Source organism: Elephas maximus, chromosome 9, assembly GCF_024166365.1.
Source record: "Elephas maximus indicus isolate mEleMax1 chromosome 9, mEleMax1 primary haplotype, whole genome shotgun sequence".
NCBI lineage: Eukaryota > Metazoa > Chordata > Mammalia > Proboscidea > Elephantidae > Elephas > Elephas maximus.
The window spans coordinates 23,406,000-23,420,527 of NC_064827.1; positions in this window are offsets into that span (position 1 = coordinate 23,406,000).

Below are 14,528 nucleotides of genomic sequence, written 5' to 3' on the forward strand. Positions count from 1 at the left end.
ATTCAAACAGCTTTCTTGCAAACTGTGAATATTTCCTTTGCTCTAGAATTTATACTGGCTGGTGGAAGGGTATCTCTTGAGTTTCTGTAGTCCAGAATTAGGGATCTATTCCAAGAGGGATTCGAAAGCAGCCAGAGAGATGTACGAACTCCATATTCCACCTAAAGTTATCAAGCTCCCTGGTTTTCTCTGTAGCATAATATGTAGTCTCCTTTGAATTTTCTTCGAGAATACACTATATTTTAGCATGTTGCCTACTATATTCCGTCAATTCTAAGTCATCTATATTTTCACATTTTAACTTCTCTGAAATTGGAATATCTTATGATTGATGGTGCATCATAGTCTGATTGCCAATTTTTTTTGTTCTTAGTGGTACATCGAACAAATATTTCACTTCACAATCAAAGATACCTTAGATTCCGAGAATTACAGCACCTTTTTAAAAAGCACCTTCAAAGAACTCCCTACATTTCAAATCTAGAATCGCAAAAAGCAGTCTCAACCCTGGCCATCTCTGTATTCTGTTCTCCAAAGCAAGAACAATTGAAGATAAAATCACTTAAAAATAAAACAAATTAATGAAAACAAAACTATTGAGAAAATAAAAAGTTTCAATTTATTGTCATTTACTAGGAGTTGTTGGTCTGAGAGCTTTATACCCTTTTAAGCCCCTGTCAAGTATCCGTAATAAATGAGGTCTCTCTACTTGCAAGTAGTAAGCCATAGTATTCAAATAACTGCTGATGTATTGAATGGGCTATGGAGTCATCAATCTCTACTTCCAAGAAAAAAAAAGTACATCCTGAGTTGGATCGATGCAGTTGATCTGATCAATTACTGCCATAGTGAAAGTATCTGAAATTCTGAATCAGCTGCCATGAGTGATTTGGTTATATTGGCATCATGGTATCAGTTAAACCTTAAGGTCAGTGTTTCAGAGATTGCTTTATACAGTAGATTATCTTCAAATATGCAAAAAGAGCTTAGTGACCCTCTCCACTGATTTGCTAGATTCTCTAGACATTTCATCTTTTTCAGGATTTGTACTTGGTTTTGAACAAAGTTAGGAGAGAAGGGTGTACGACTTGAGATATTTATTGAGCATAACCACCCAGAATCCTTCCTTCATGGCTGTTGACCAAGCAGTAATGGAAAATGGGAACCAAGAAATAAAAATCTCATCAACACAGTAAAATCTGTTCTCTCTCTCTATGTAAACCTCATGTGTTGGCTTTGGCAGCAGTTACAATCTTTGTCATTCCAATAAAGTTCCTGAGATTGACTGGATATCACTTCTTTCGGAGGAAAACATCTGCAAGAGTATTTTTCTGGCTATAGATAAAAATACTTTTTTTTTTCCAAGTGATATATCAGAAATATTTATTTGTATTTGCAATGTACAGTATTAGACCATCACAAAAATCTCTGAACACATGCACATGACTAAAACATCATTCATAAGTTTAAAAATACACGGACTAGAAAGCTCATATAATCTCTCTACTTTAGAACATTTTCATTGTACTGTTGAAAGAAACTTGGTTGAACAGAGGAATGCTCGTAAACTTTCGTAAACGTGTTTCAACAGACTCTGCAGTTTAAGTCTTTGAACGCACACACACATTTTCATATACCTAGGTTATTTCGTATATCTAAGACGCAATTTTTTTGGTTTTTGCATTTTTAACATTATTGAAACAGGCTATATCTTATAATCAATGGTAAGACATAGTTGAATCTGCAGTGTTTTTGTACCTTTGTGTCTTTGGCGATGTTTTCGTTGAGTTGCTTCGAGTTGTGTTCGTCGAGTTGCTGTCGAGTTGGTTCTGACTCATAGTGACCTTATGTACAACAGAATGAAACATTGCCTGGTACTGCACCAACCTCACAATCGTTGTTATGCTTGAGCTCATTGTTGCAGCCACTGTGTCAATCCCTCTTGTTGAAGGCCTTCCTCCTTTTCGTTGACCCTTGACTCTACCAAGCATGATGTCCTTTTCCAGGAACTGGCCCCTCCTGATAACATGTCCAAAGTATGTGAGAAGAATTCTTGCCATCCTTGCTTCTAATGAGCATTCTGGCTGTACTTCATGGGGTTGTCAAAAGTCAGAATCAATTCATTGGCAACTACCAACAATTGTTTACATTGTCACAGGCAATGTTTAAAGTACTTTACATACCTTGTTTAATCTTCACAACTACCCTATATGGCAGCTATTGTTAGATAATTTTTACAGATGAGGAAATTAAGAACTGGAGAATTTGACTATAACTTGTCCATTTCGCAGATCATAAATGTTGATTAGGATTTGAATTCAGGTATTCTGGATGCCAAAGCTTGAACTTTTAAGACGTACATGATGAATCAGTTTAAAAAACACTAATTAACACCCACTTCTTTTGAAACAGCTAGTCAGCAATGGGATTGGTTTTTTGGTTTCCTTTTCAAAAACCCTGCATTTGATAAGTATTGTAATTTCTCCATGGCACTTTAGCAATAAATTAGATAAATGATGGTATTATTAGATAGCAAAAACTCATCTAACTTTCTGTAAAAGTATCACCTATTCAGGCAAAATAGCTTGTCTTTCTTCAGTTTATATTTCCTGTAGATCCCCTTTGGGCCAGGCACAAGAGCTGAGTAAATTTGGGGGGAATGAGCTATAGGGTCACAATGAGATGGAATTAACTTGATGGCAATGGGTTTGGTGTTTTTTGTTGGTTTTTGGAATGAGGAAAAAGGCATTCATTGTAAGCAAGACTGAGGAGCAAGCTCTAGACCAAGGGTAAGATCAGCAGATCTGGGTTCTATTCCAGGGGCCTGCTGTCACTGTCTTGCTGTGAGCAAGTCTTTTTCCCTCCCTGTGACTAGGTTTCTGCATAATAATCTCTTCACTAAGTTTCATGATTGTGAGGATAAAATGAGATGTAAATAAGAAAATTTGCAAAGCACAAATGACAGATATATTGGGCATTACTGATTTCTAAGGAACTCGTTATAGGTGTAATCGTTGACCATAGATCCTTTTGTGCAGACCCTGAGCCTCACAATTGAAGGTGGATTGGGGATGGCAGAATTATGCTTTGGAGACCTCACTTGAAACATTTCTTAGTTTTCCGTTGTCATCTCCTTAGTGTCGACAAAATTAATTTTGCCTCTACATATAGGTATAGAACCAAACCACCAAACCCATTGCTGTCCAGTAGGTTCTGACTCACAGTGACCCTATAAGACAGAGTAAAACTGCCCCACAGGATTTTGAAGGAGCAGCTGGTGGATTTGAACTGTTGACCTTTTAGTTAGCAGCCGAGCTCTTAATCACTACACAAACAAGGGTCCACTCTTTGTATAACTATATAGGTACACGGAGCCCTGATGGCATCCTGTTTAAGTATTCAGCTGCTAACCAAAAGGTTGGCAGTTCAAATTCAACAGCCACTCCTTGGGAACCCAATGGGGCAGTTCTACTCTGTCCTATAGGGTCACTATGAGTTGGAATTGACTTGATGGCAACAGTTTTTTTTTTTTTTTTAAGTTTTATATAGGTACATATTAGGTCCCTGGGTGGTGCAAATGGTTTGTGCTCAACTAGTAACCAAAAGGCTGGCAGTTCAGACCCATCAACAGTGTTGTGAAAGAAAGGCCTGGTGATCTGTTTTTGTAAAGATTACAGCTAGGAAAACCCTATGGAGAAGCTCTACTCTGGACAGTGAAGTGTTTGTTTTTTTATATAGATACGTATAGGCATAACTTTTCAATCTCTCTCTCTCTGATACATGTGTATATGTATCAATATGCATATTTCTGTATATTTATGTATGCATATTTATGCATATTATGTATAGTATGTATATGTATAGTATAGTGGAAGATATACTATCTTTGATTTTGGAGGCAAACAGCACTGAGTTTGGGACCCAACTTCACTACCTAGTTGTGTCAGCACAGGCCTTAATTTCCTTCTTTAAGAATGGGAACGATGCCTGCCTTGCAAAGTTTTTGAGAACTGAATGACATAAAGTCTTTAGAATAGGCCTAGCACACAGTGAAGACTTCATAAATATTTGTTATTTATTGTTGTCCTAGTCAGTTGCAACTATTCATCACTTTTTCAGTCCCATATCCCATTCCTTATAAACTCAGCAATTCCGGTACAGAAAATGTGAAAACGCATTTCTCGGCACCACAGATGATATAGAAAATAATAAAATATTGCTGATGTTCTTAAAGAAATTACATGTGGTTAAATTTCTGCCAAATCAATTATTTTACCCATTTAATCCATCCACATTTGATGTATTACTGAAAGCACTGAACTAGAATTTTCATTTTTTATAATGGATAGGCAGTCTTATTATATAAGCCATAAAAACCAACTTGGTCTAAGTAATTGTTCTGGACTAACCCCAAACATTATCCCTTTTTCTAGATGAATCATCACGTTTACATCAGCAGTTTACCCTTGCAACACCAGCTGCGTCCTCAGTTTCAGGTCTTCTACTCTTTACACAAATGTGGCTGTTTCTGAGCCCCTTGGAATCTTCTCCATTTTATTCATCTGCTATTTCCTCCCAGAAGGCTTTGTTAAATTCCCGTGTCTGCTACTTTATTACACTTCCTGGAAGTCTCTTCAAATGTGTCCTGAAAATCCCAAACACCCTAAGCTGGCTTTTTTTTTTTTTCTGTCTATATTCTATAACATCATCATCTTCATCTTTGGGAGACAGTTAATATCAAAGACTCTGGACCCAGACCCCTGAGTTCAAATCCTCACTGGCTGGATGAATTCTGGCAGGTTATTTTTTATTGTCTAAGTTTCTTTGTCTATATAATGTTCTTAACACGAGTGCCTTCGATAAAGGACAGTCAAGATGATTAAATTAATATGTACAAAGTGCTTAGAATAGGGCCTGACACATAACAAATGTTATATAAATAGTTACTATTATTATTACTTTTGGTTTGTAATCTCTCACCCTGAGTCGTTGACACTGTCAGGTAATTTTTCATAATTTTATCATTCCATTAAATTAAATAATATTATGTTAAAGCCAAACGACAGAGGATACAAATTCAGAGAAAAGATGATAAAGCTAGGATGAGGCTGGGAAGTCATGGAAAACTAGAGAGGAGAGTGTGCCCAGTAGATGGAGATCAATGGTCTCCAAAATCTGAGAACAGAGAGCTAGTAAAACAAAGAAAAGTACCCGTGGTCAGCAGTAGGCTGTCAATTTTCATAGAATGATAGCAGTGGAACAGAGATTTCAAAGTACCAAAAAATAGATAAATACAGGGGGAAAAGCAGTGACAGGGATTTGGATCAAGAAAGCATGAGGAGTGGCAACTTTGTGGAGATATTGGAGATGAGTTCAGGTTTGAAAAGGAGAAGAAAGAGCCTATTGAGATCAACTCTGCAGAAGTGAAAGAGAGAGTTTAAGCCAGATTCCTCAGGAAGTTACTGACAGAAGAAGCTTTCCTGTTGCTTCTGAAAAAAAGGTGGAGGGGTGCATGAAAGAAGGGAAAGAAAGAGATTTAGGCAGTGGGACATAGTGGCGAGGTGACTGGACGGAGAGTCAAGACACTGAGTTTCTCTATGCCTGTGGTTTGTTACGTGCCGCCCTCTTCTGAATCCGGCTTGAATTTCTGGCAGTTCCACGCCAATGTACTGCTGCAACTGCTTTTGAATGATCTTCAGCAAAATTGTCCTTCTGTGTGATCTTAATAATATTGTTCTATAATTTCCGCATTCTTTTGGATCACCTTTCTTTGGAATGGACACATATATGGATCTTTTCCAGTCGGTTGGCCAGGTAGCTGTCTTTCAAATTTCTTGGCATAGATGAATGAGCACTTTCAGCACTGCATTCGTTTGTCAAAACATCTCAACTGGTATTCTGTCAATTCCTGGAGCCTTGTTTTTTGCCAATGCCTTCAGTGCAGCTTGGACTTCTTCCCTTAGTACCATCAGTTCTTGATCATATGCTACCTCCTGAAATTACTGAACGTCAAACAGTTCTTTTTGGTATAATGAGTCTGTGTATTCCTTCCATCTTCTTTTGATGCTTCCTGATTCGTTTAAAATTTTCCACATAGAATCCTTTAATATTGCAATTCTAGGCTTGGATTTTCTCTTCAGTTCTTTCAGCCTGTTCTTCCCTTTCGGTTTTCTAACTCTAGATCTTTGCATGTTTTATTATAACACTTTACTTTTTCTTTTCGAGCCACCCCTTGAAATCTTCTGTTCAGCTCTTTTATGTCATCATTTCTTCTGTTCGCTTTAGCTACTGTGTTCAAGAGCAAGCTTCAGAGTCTGTTGACATCCATTTTGGTCTTTTCTTTCTTTCTTTCCTGTCTTTTTAATGACCTCTTGCTTTCTTCATGTATGATGCCCTTGATGTCAATCCACAACTCATCTGGTCTTTGGTCATTAGTGTTTAATGAGTCAAATCTATTCTTGAGGTGGTCTCTGAATTCAGGTGGAATATATTCAAGGTCATACTTTGGTTCTCGTGGACTTGTTCTAATTTTCTTCAGCTTCAGCTTGAACTTGCAAATGGGCAATTGATGGTCTGTTCCACAGTCAGCCTCTGGCCTTGTTCTGACTTATGATGCTGAGCTTTTCCATTGTCTCTTTCCACAGATGTAAACAATTCGATTTGTGTGTATTCCATCTGGTGAGGTCCAATTGTATAGTCACTGTTTATGTTGTTGAAAAAAGGTATTTGCAATGAAGAAGTTGTTGGTCTTGCAAAATTCTATCATGCAATCTCAGGAGTTGTTTCTATTGCCAAGGCCATATTTTCTAACTACTGTTCCTTCCTCTTTGTTTCCATCTTTTGTATCCCAATCACTAGTAATTATCAATGCGTCTGGATTGTATGTTTGACCAATTTCAGACAGCAGAAGTTGGAAAAAATCTTCAATTTCCTCATCTTTGGTTAGTACCAAAGATAACTCCATGCCTAGTGACATATTATCAGGAGGGACCAGTCCCTGGAGAAGGATATCATGCTTGGTAAAGTAGAGGGTCAAGTAAAAAAGAGGAAGACCCTCTATGAGACGGATTGACACAGTGGGTGCAACAGTGGGCTCAAACATAGCAACAATTGTGAGGACAGCACAGGACCGGGCAGTGTTTATTCTGTTGTACATAGGGTCACTATGAGTCAGAACTGACTTGAATGGCATCTGACAACAATAGTGCTCTTAGGACCAGGGCCATGACCTCAGGCAAGTCTCTGACATCACTGGGGTGGGTCATCTGTAAAGTCCCTTTAGTCTCTAAATCTTGATGATGAGAAGAAGGTTGGGTAGGTGAGAAGATATATATGTCAAATAACTTTTGGTCCTTGGAAAATGAAAATTAAAGTCATCTCCAAACAGCAATGAAAATGGATGATCCAATATACACAGGCAAATGGATGAATATTGCATGTTGAGTGAAAGAAACCAGGCACAAAAAACTTCCTATTGTATGATTTTTTTTTTTTTTTTTTGGTGAGACTCAAAACAGGCAAAACTAATCTTCAATGACAGTATTCAGAAGACAGTTACCTTCTGGAGGTGGGATTGACTGGGAGGGAACATTTTGGGATGCAAGAAATGTTCTGAAGTTCCTGGGTGGTGCAAACAGTTAATGCACTCAGCTGCTAACAGAAAGATTGGAGGTTTGTGTCTACCTAAAGGCACCTTGGAAGAAAGGCCTGGCAATCTACTTCCAAAAGATAGTCATCGAAAACCCTATGGAGCACAGTTCTACTTTGACTTACATGGGGTTGCCATGAGTTGCAATCAACTCAACAGCAACTGGTACTGGGAGAAATGACCTCTGTCTTGATCTGGGTGAGAGTTGTGTTCCCAGGTAAAAGTAATGGCACCGTACACTTAGGATTTGTGCACTTTACTGTTGTAAGTTATATTTCAATTTTAAAAAAGTGAAATTTTTAACATAAACAAAGAAAAGCATCTGTTCAAAATAGAAGGTAGGGTCAGAAATTGAGGGCTTGGAGGAAGGCAATTTCTCTGGGGATGGTGGCAGGGTCAATGAGAGGAATACATGGATTGTCTTATAGCAGGTACATAGATAGGTCAACTACTTTATAGGGTAAATACAGTTGCTACTAATGAAAGGCCCACTATTTGTATTAATTCTACATATACATTTCATATGCATTCATGGTATATTACACACATGCATTAGGACAATGATCTTGAAAGTGTTCTACTACGTCTTGATATTTCATGGAGAATCCTAAGGCCATGGTGAAGCAACCTGAACACTCTGCCTTTCCCTGCTCTTCCCTGCCCTGGCATTGGCCAGAGCAGTGCTACTTTGATTTATAAATTAAGGTTTGGCTAGAGAGTTAATATATAAACAGAATTTCACCAGTAAAACTATATGGAAATATTGTAGGAAGGTATACATAACACATATATGTGATCTAAACCTTATTAAACATAAATAAATAAATAAAAACAGTGCCACTGGAAATCTGTATTGAAGCCCCACAAATAACTGTAACTGAGAGTCAATAGAAAATGACAAGTATGTTTACGCTCCTCTTCATTATTCGTTTTCAACTAATGGTCCCATGCTTGCTGTTGAGTGTCACAGATGTAAATGGGTATAGCCCCTGTCCTCAAGGAGTTTACAAACCCTAAAAAAACTCCCCTCTCAAGTCTAACTGCCGTGTTTCTGATCTTCCAATATTAAAGATTCAGGGCTGCATGGGAATTTTCTGTACTTTGCTCACTTTTTCTGTACCCTAAAACTGTCCTGAAAAAAAAAAATCTATTAAGAAAAAAAAGTCTGGGTGAAAGCAAAGTTGCACTTATCCTATGCCATCCGACCCTTGGTTGTCCTATGAAGAAAATGTCTTGCTTTAATTCTACTCTCTCTGCCAGGAGAAGTTCTGCCTCTTTGTTGAGTTTCTAGAGTTCCAGTAAAGCAGGGTGCACATGAAGAGAGCTGGAAGAACAATGTGATTTTAGGAGTATTTAATGGAGTATTTGTCATCCTCTAGTTCCTTATTTATACAGTGGTGGGGGAGGTGTCTATGACGATCCTTGTTATTTTTATAATTCCAATCACGTAACCCACCAACTGGAGTTTCCTGTTTTCACCACCTTTGACAGCCACCTCTGCCTCCTCACCCTGCAGGTTCATTCTCCTCTCCATCTGTTCAATTGACATTTATGACACTCACTAGGCATTTGTTTTCATACCTCTTCAGATTTAAAGATTGTTCATTGTTTTTGTGCTTACTCAGAACTCATGTCTATCATCAGCACGATAACTGCCTGTAACATGCTAGGCTCTATCCTTAGTAAGGCTTCCTTTTCCAGGGGCCTAGTGAATATTTGAAAGTTCCTAACCATGAAGGTTGATAAAGTCTTTCATTGTGGGATATATGTGTGTGTGTGTGTGTGTGTGTGTGTGCCTGTGTGTGAGAGAGAGATTTAAATTGCCTTCCAAAATATCTGTCTACCTTGATTGATGAAGTTATCCACCTTTCATATTTCTTCCTTTTTATACACCTTGCCATCTTTATGTATACAAACTGCCTCATTTAAAATAAATGTACTTAAGATATTCTAACAACCTAAAATCCTTTCAATTACAACACTGCATTTTTTTTTTCCCATTAAAAAATTCCAGTGTAGGTTGTGTGTGCAGATGTAGCCCCTCCTTCACTACCTTCTTAGAATTTTAGGCATTTCTGTATTTTTTACTTCATCTTATGCTCTTAGATTTGATGCTGGCTAACTATAGAAGGAAAATTTCTCTACTTTCCTCTTTTGTACCATGACTTGTTTTTCGAAAGGTGGACGTGTTTTTAATCTGTGATAGTCTCACTTTATGTTCTAACGAGCAAAGCATTGCAGAGGGTCAGTTTACCGACACATTGAGCAGTTGGAACATTCCTGAATTTCCCCCACAAATGTTTCCATGCACTTTGATCTGTCCAAAACCTCAGGCTTCCTATAACCTCATGAGGAGCCTCCTGCTACCATTCTTTTCTGATAAGCTCCAGGTATATTTATTTTACTGTCTCACCTTCTCAATAAAATGGAACTAGAAGGAAATAGGGGGTTCTTGGCTTTTACAATTTATTATCCTTTGGAGAATTAATGTTTATACTTTTTTAGCCACAGAAACCTTTGTTCAAACAAAACATTATGCTAAAGCCAAGTGTGGAAAAGAAATAATATGCTCAGCTGCTCCAGGTGAAAAAGGATGGGGGCCTGAAGGCCTGGAAGCTAAGCCCAGCCCCACCTGACAGAGTCACCAGAGGGGACTATTCAGACCAACTTGGTATCTATTGATTTAGAGTCAAAAACCAAATCCCATTGCCGTCAATTCTGACTCATAGTGACCCAATAGGACAGAGTAGCACTGCCCCATAGGGTTTCTAAGGGGCAGCTGGTGGATTTGAAATGCCAGCCTTTTGTTTAGCAGCTGAGCTCTTAATCACTGAGCCACCAGGCCTCCTGATTGAGAGCAGTGGTTCTCAGTTCTGGCGGCCAATTAGAAGCATCTTACAAATACCCAGGCCCAGGCATCACCTTCAAGACTGTCATCTAACTGATGGTTTATTTGTATTTGTGTTTTTTTTTTTTTTTCTGGCTTTAACCCCCCCACCCCCAGCTTTACAGCCCACACCAAAAACCCATTGCCATACTGTTGGTTACCACTTATAGTAACCCTACAGGACAGAGCAGAGTGGCCCCAAATGGTTTCCAAAGGTGTAATCTTTACAGAAGCAGACTGTCATATCTTTTTCCCATGGAGCAGCTGGTGGGCTTGAACCACCGACTTTCTGGTTAGCAGCCAAGTGCTAAACCACTGTACTACCAGGGCTCCTACTTTAAAGCATCCCTTCTCAAAACATGAGTGCACACCAGAATCACCTGGGTACTTGTCATTAGTTGCTGTGGAGTCCATTCCAACTCACAGCAACCCCATGTGTGCAGACTAGAACTGTTCCATAGGTTTTTAAGGCTATGACCTTTCAGAAGCAGATTGCCAGACCTATCCTCCAAGGCACCTCTGGGTGGATTCAAGCTATCAACCTTTTAGCTAGTCTGTTTGCTCCAACCAGAGACTTCAGGAGGCTTGTTAGAATACAATATAGCATAGATTTTCATTTTGCTTAAAATCTGCATAGAAAGACATAGATCAGAATATTAACAATGGTTAGTCCAGGTTGATAACATAGTGAGAAGTCTATATTCTCATTTTTTATCCTTCTGAATGTTCTAGTTTCCTTACAAGGAGAGGTTATTTCTTGTCTAAACAGAAAAATAAGTTATTACAAGGTTCTGTAGGCATTGCCAAATGTTTCAGAATAGCAGAACAATTACCTCCCTGAATTTCTGTGGTTAGAAAGCAAAACATTTCCTGGTCACATCAATACTATCGTAAAACATTTTGTCCTTAACAACTCCATTTCTGCCCTGTGCCATTATTTTAAAACATTGTATCCCCTTTGCCTCTGTTTTTATTAGTGTGGTTGTATAGTACACCATGATAGAAAATGGTAAAGGAGGCTTTGTGCTCCTCTATTTTTGGTGAACCAGGAAAAACAAAATTGATGACTTTTCCTTATACATAAGGTATCTTTCTTTGTGCAATGGGTTATGAAATAATCTCGAGTTCCACTCCAACCCCCACCCCATGTGCCAAAATTTATGAGAAAAGGAATTATCTGAAAGCTCAGAAGAGTCAAAGTTAATGAACAAAAAGGAGTTCCTGACCATCTATTTCAATTTTCTTATTTTATAATTGAGAGCATAAATGCTAGAATGACTCATCACAATTCTTCACAGAGTCCAAACTAGAACTCTGGCCCAATAATATATAAATGAGGGACCTCCAAGTACTTTAACAAACTTCAAAGAGGACATTTGCAGCAGAATTTCCCAATGCAATGTGTTGTTTGGTTTCTTGACTGCTCCATCCATGGACATTGATTGTTGATCCAAGCAGAATGAAATTGTTGACAACTTCAATTTTTTCTCTGTTTATTTTGATGCTGTTTATTGGTCCAGTTTTGAGGGTTTTCATTTTCTTCCCATTCAGGTGTAATCCATACTGAAGGCTATAGTCTTTGATCTCCATCAGTAAGTCCTTCAAGTTGTCTTCATTTTCAGCAAGCAAGGTTGTGTCATCTGCATATTGTGAACAATGTATTGCATTGGAAAAATCTGCAAAAGACCTCTTTAAAGTTTTAAAAAGCAAAGGTGTCACTTTGATGACTAACGTATACCTGACCCAACCCATGGTCTTTTCAATCAACTTGTAGGGTAGCAAAAGTAGGATAATGAAAATGAAAGACAGAAGGAAAAGATGTTTGAACTGTGATATTGGCAAATAATATTGAATATACTATGGAGTTCCAGAATACGTCAATCTTAGAAGAAATATAATCCAGATGCTCCTTAGAAGTGAAGATAACTTCATCGTTCTTACTTGGGACACATCATCAGGAAAGACCAATTGCTAGAAAAAGACATGAGGTTTGATAAAGTAGAGAGTCAGCAAAAATGAGGGAAACCCTCGGTGAGCTGGACTGATACAATAGCCTCAATAATGTACTCAAACATACCAATGGTCATAGAGATGGCACAGGGCCGTGCATTGCTTAGTTCTGTTATACGTAAGGTCTGCATTAGTCGGAGCTGACTCAAGGGCGACTACCAACAACATACACTAGGTAATAGTCATCTAGCAGTCATTTAGCAGATAACAGTCATGTAGTTGTGTGAAAATTTACTTTATCAGGGGGTATCAAGGGTCTTCTTAAGGGAGAAACTGTTTTTTTCTTAGGAAAATTAACTTATCATGGGGGAAAGAATGGAGTTTTGATGCTTTCGTTTCTACATTTTTGGGTACAAGCTGTCCCTGACTGATATACGAAATGTAACATAATGGCCATCAGTTATTTTATATTCTTTTATGTGCCAGACATTGAGATAGCAAATTTTCATATATTATTTGTGATACTTAGAACATCTCAGCAAGTTAGTTATTATTATCCCTTATTTACAGATTAAGACACACAAGTTTAGAGAATAAGTAATTAGATCCAAATTTTGCTTCCTCCATTTGGTAAGCAAGGTGATCTTGAACCGGTCATTTAATCTCTGGGTATCTGTTTTCTCATATATAATTTATTATTGGGGATGATAACTATATTCGGATTTTATGTGTAAACTAACTACTATGTAAATTGCCTAGCACAGTGTCTCAAATATAGAAGGTGCTCAATAAATGAATTCATGCATGGAAATTAAGATAAAATAAACATAAATTTGGAAATAGTCATTAAAAGTTGAATGAGGCTTAGTTAAAGGGTTTAAAATATGGTATATACTCTGTTTATTCTCTTTCACAGTCTTTAAAAATGATTGATGAAGAAGTAAACTGAAATAGCCTATTATGACATCGACACATTTTCTTCTATTGCAAACGTTTAATTTGATAAAGACAATCACAAGGGGCCTGATGATATTTAATTCTTTTTATTCCCATCCATTGTTTCTTTTGCTTTAGTTCTCCTTTGCTCTTCTTTTTTTTTAATCTGTTGACATTAGATAATATCTCTCAATCAAATGAATGGTATATCACAACTCAAAGCAGCTCCGTTTCTGCAGCCATTAGGAGGAATGTGAGGCACATATTTTTAACATGCTAGAATGTAAACTCCCTGAAAGCAGTACTGTTTGTTTTGTACACTGATGTATCTTAAGTGCGTACGACAATGTTTAAAATATAGATGACATTCAAAATAATTATGGAACAGATGAAGATATTTCTAAAAAAATCAGTCTATCAGTTATATTTTATTTATTTTTGTCATCTTTGAAAACGTACACAGCAAAACATACACCAATTCAACAATTTCTACCTAGACACTTCAGTGACACTGATTATATTCTTCAAGTTGTACAACCATTCTCATCATCCTTTGCTAAGTTATTCCTTCTTCGTACATTATAGTGCCATTTATGCCGTAAGATTGCACTGCTAGCAATAATGGTGGCTCTAAGAGAACTTTCTTTCCGGTGAGGCTCACAGGTGGTTTGTAATAGAGCCCTCACAGGGTGGTGGGATAGCTGGATGCTCCTGCATAGGACTGGGAGTGGGCAGAAGATACCACCTTTCTCAAGCTCTAGTTCCAAACACAGGCAATGGACACCATGGTCTCTAGGGCATTAGTGGTTCAAGGTAGCTCTACTTCCTGGATGAAGAAACAGGTGTAACAAAGAAGTATTAAAACTATGTGCAGAATCCCTCATACCATTGGTGACTCAACACCGTGTGGTTTTCTGACCAGCTTACCACAAGACTTCTGTGTTTAATCATTTCGAAACAACTATTTGCACTGCCAGACATTCAATGGACTGGCTACTTTATCGGTACAAAGAAAAAGAGAAAAGAGCAAAACCACAGGCACAGAGTACTGAGTTGCCTCTCCCTCCTCCCTTTTTTCCCTACCCTATTCTCCTCTATCAAGTCACT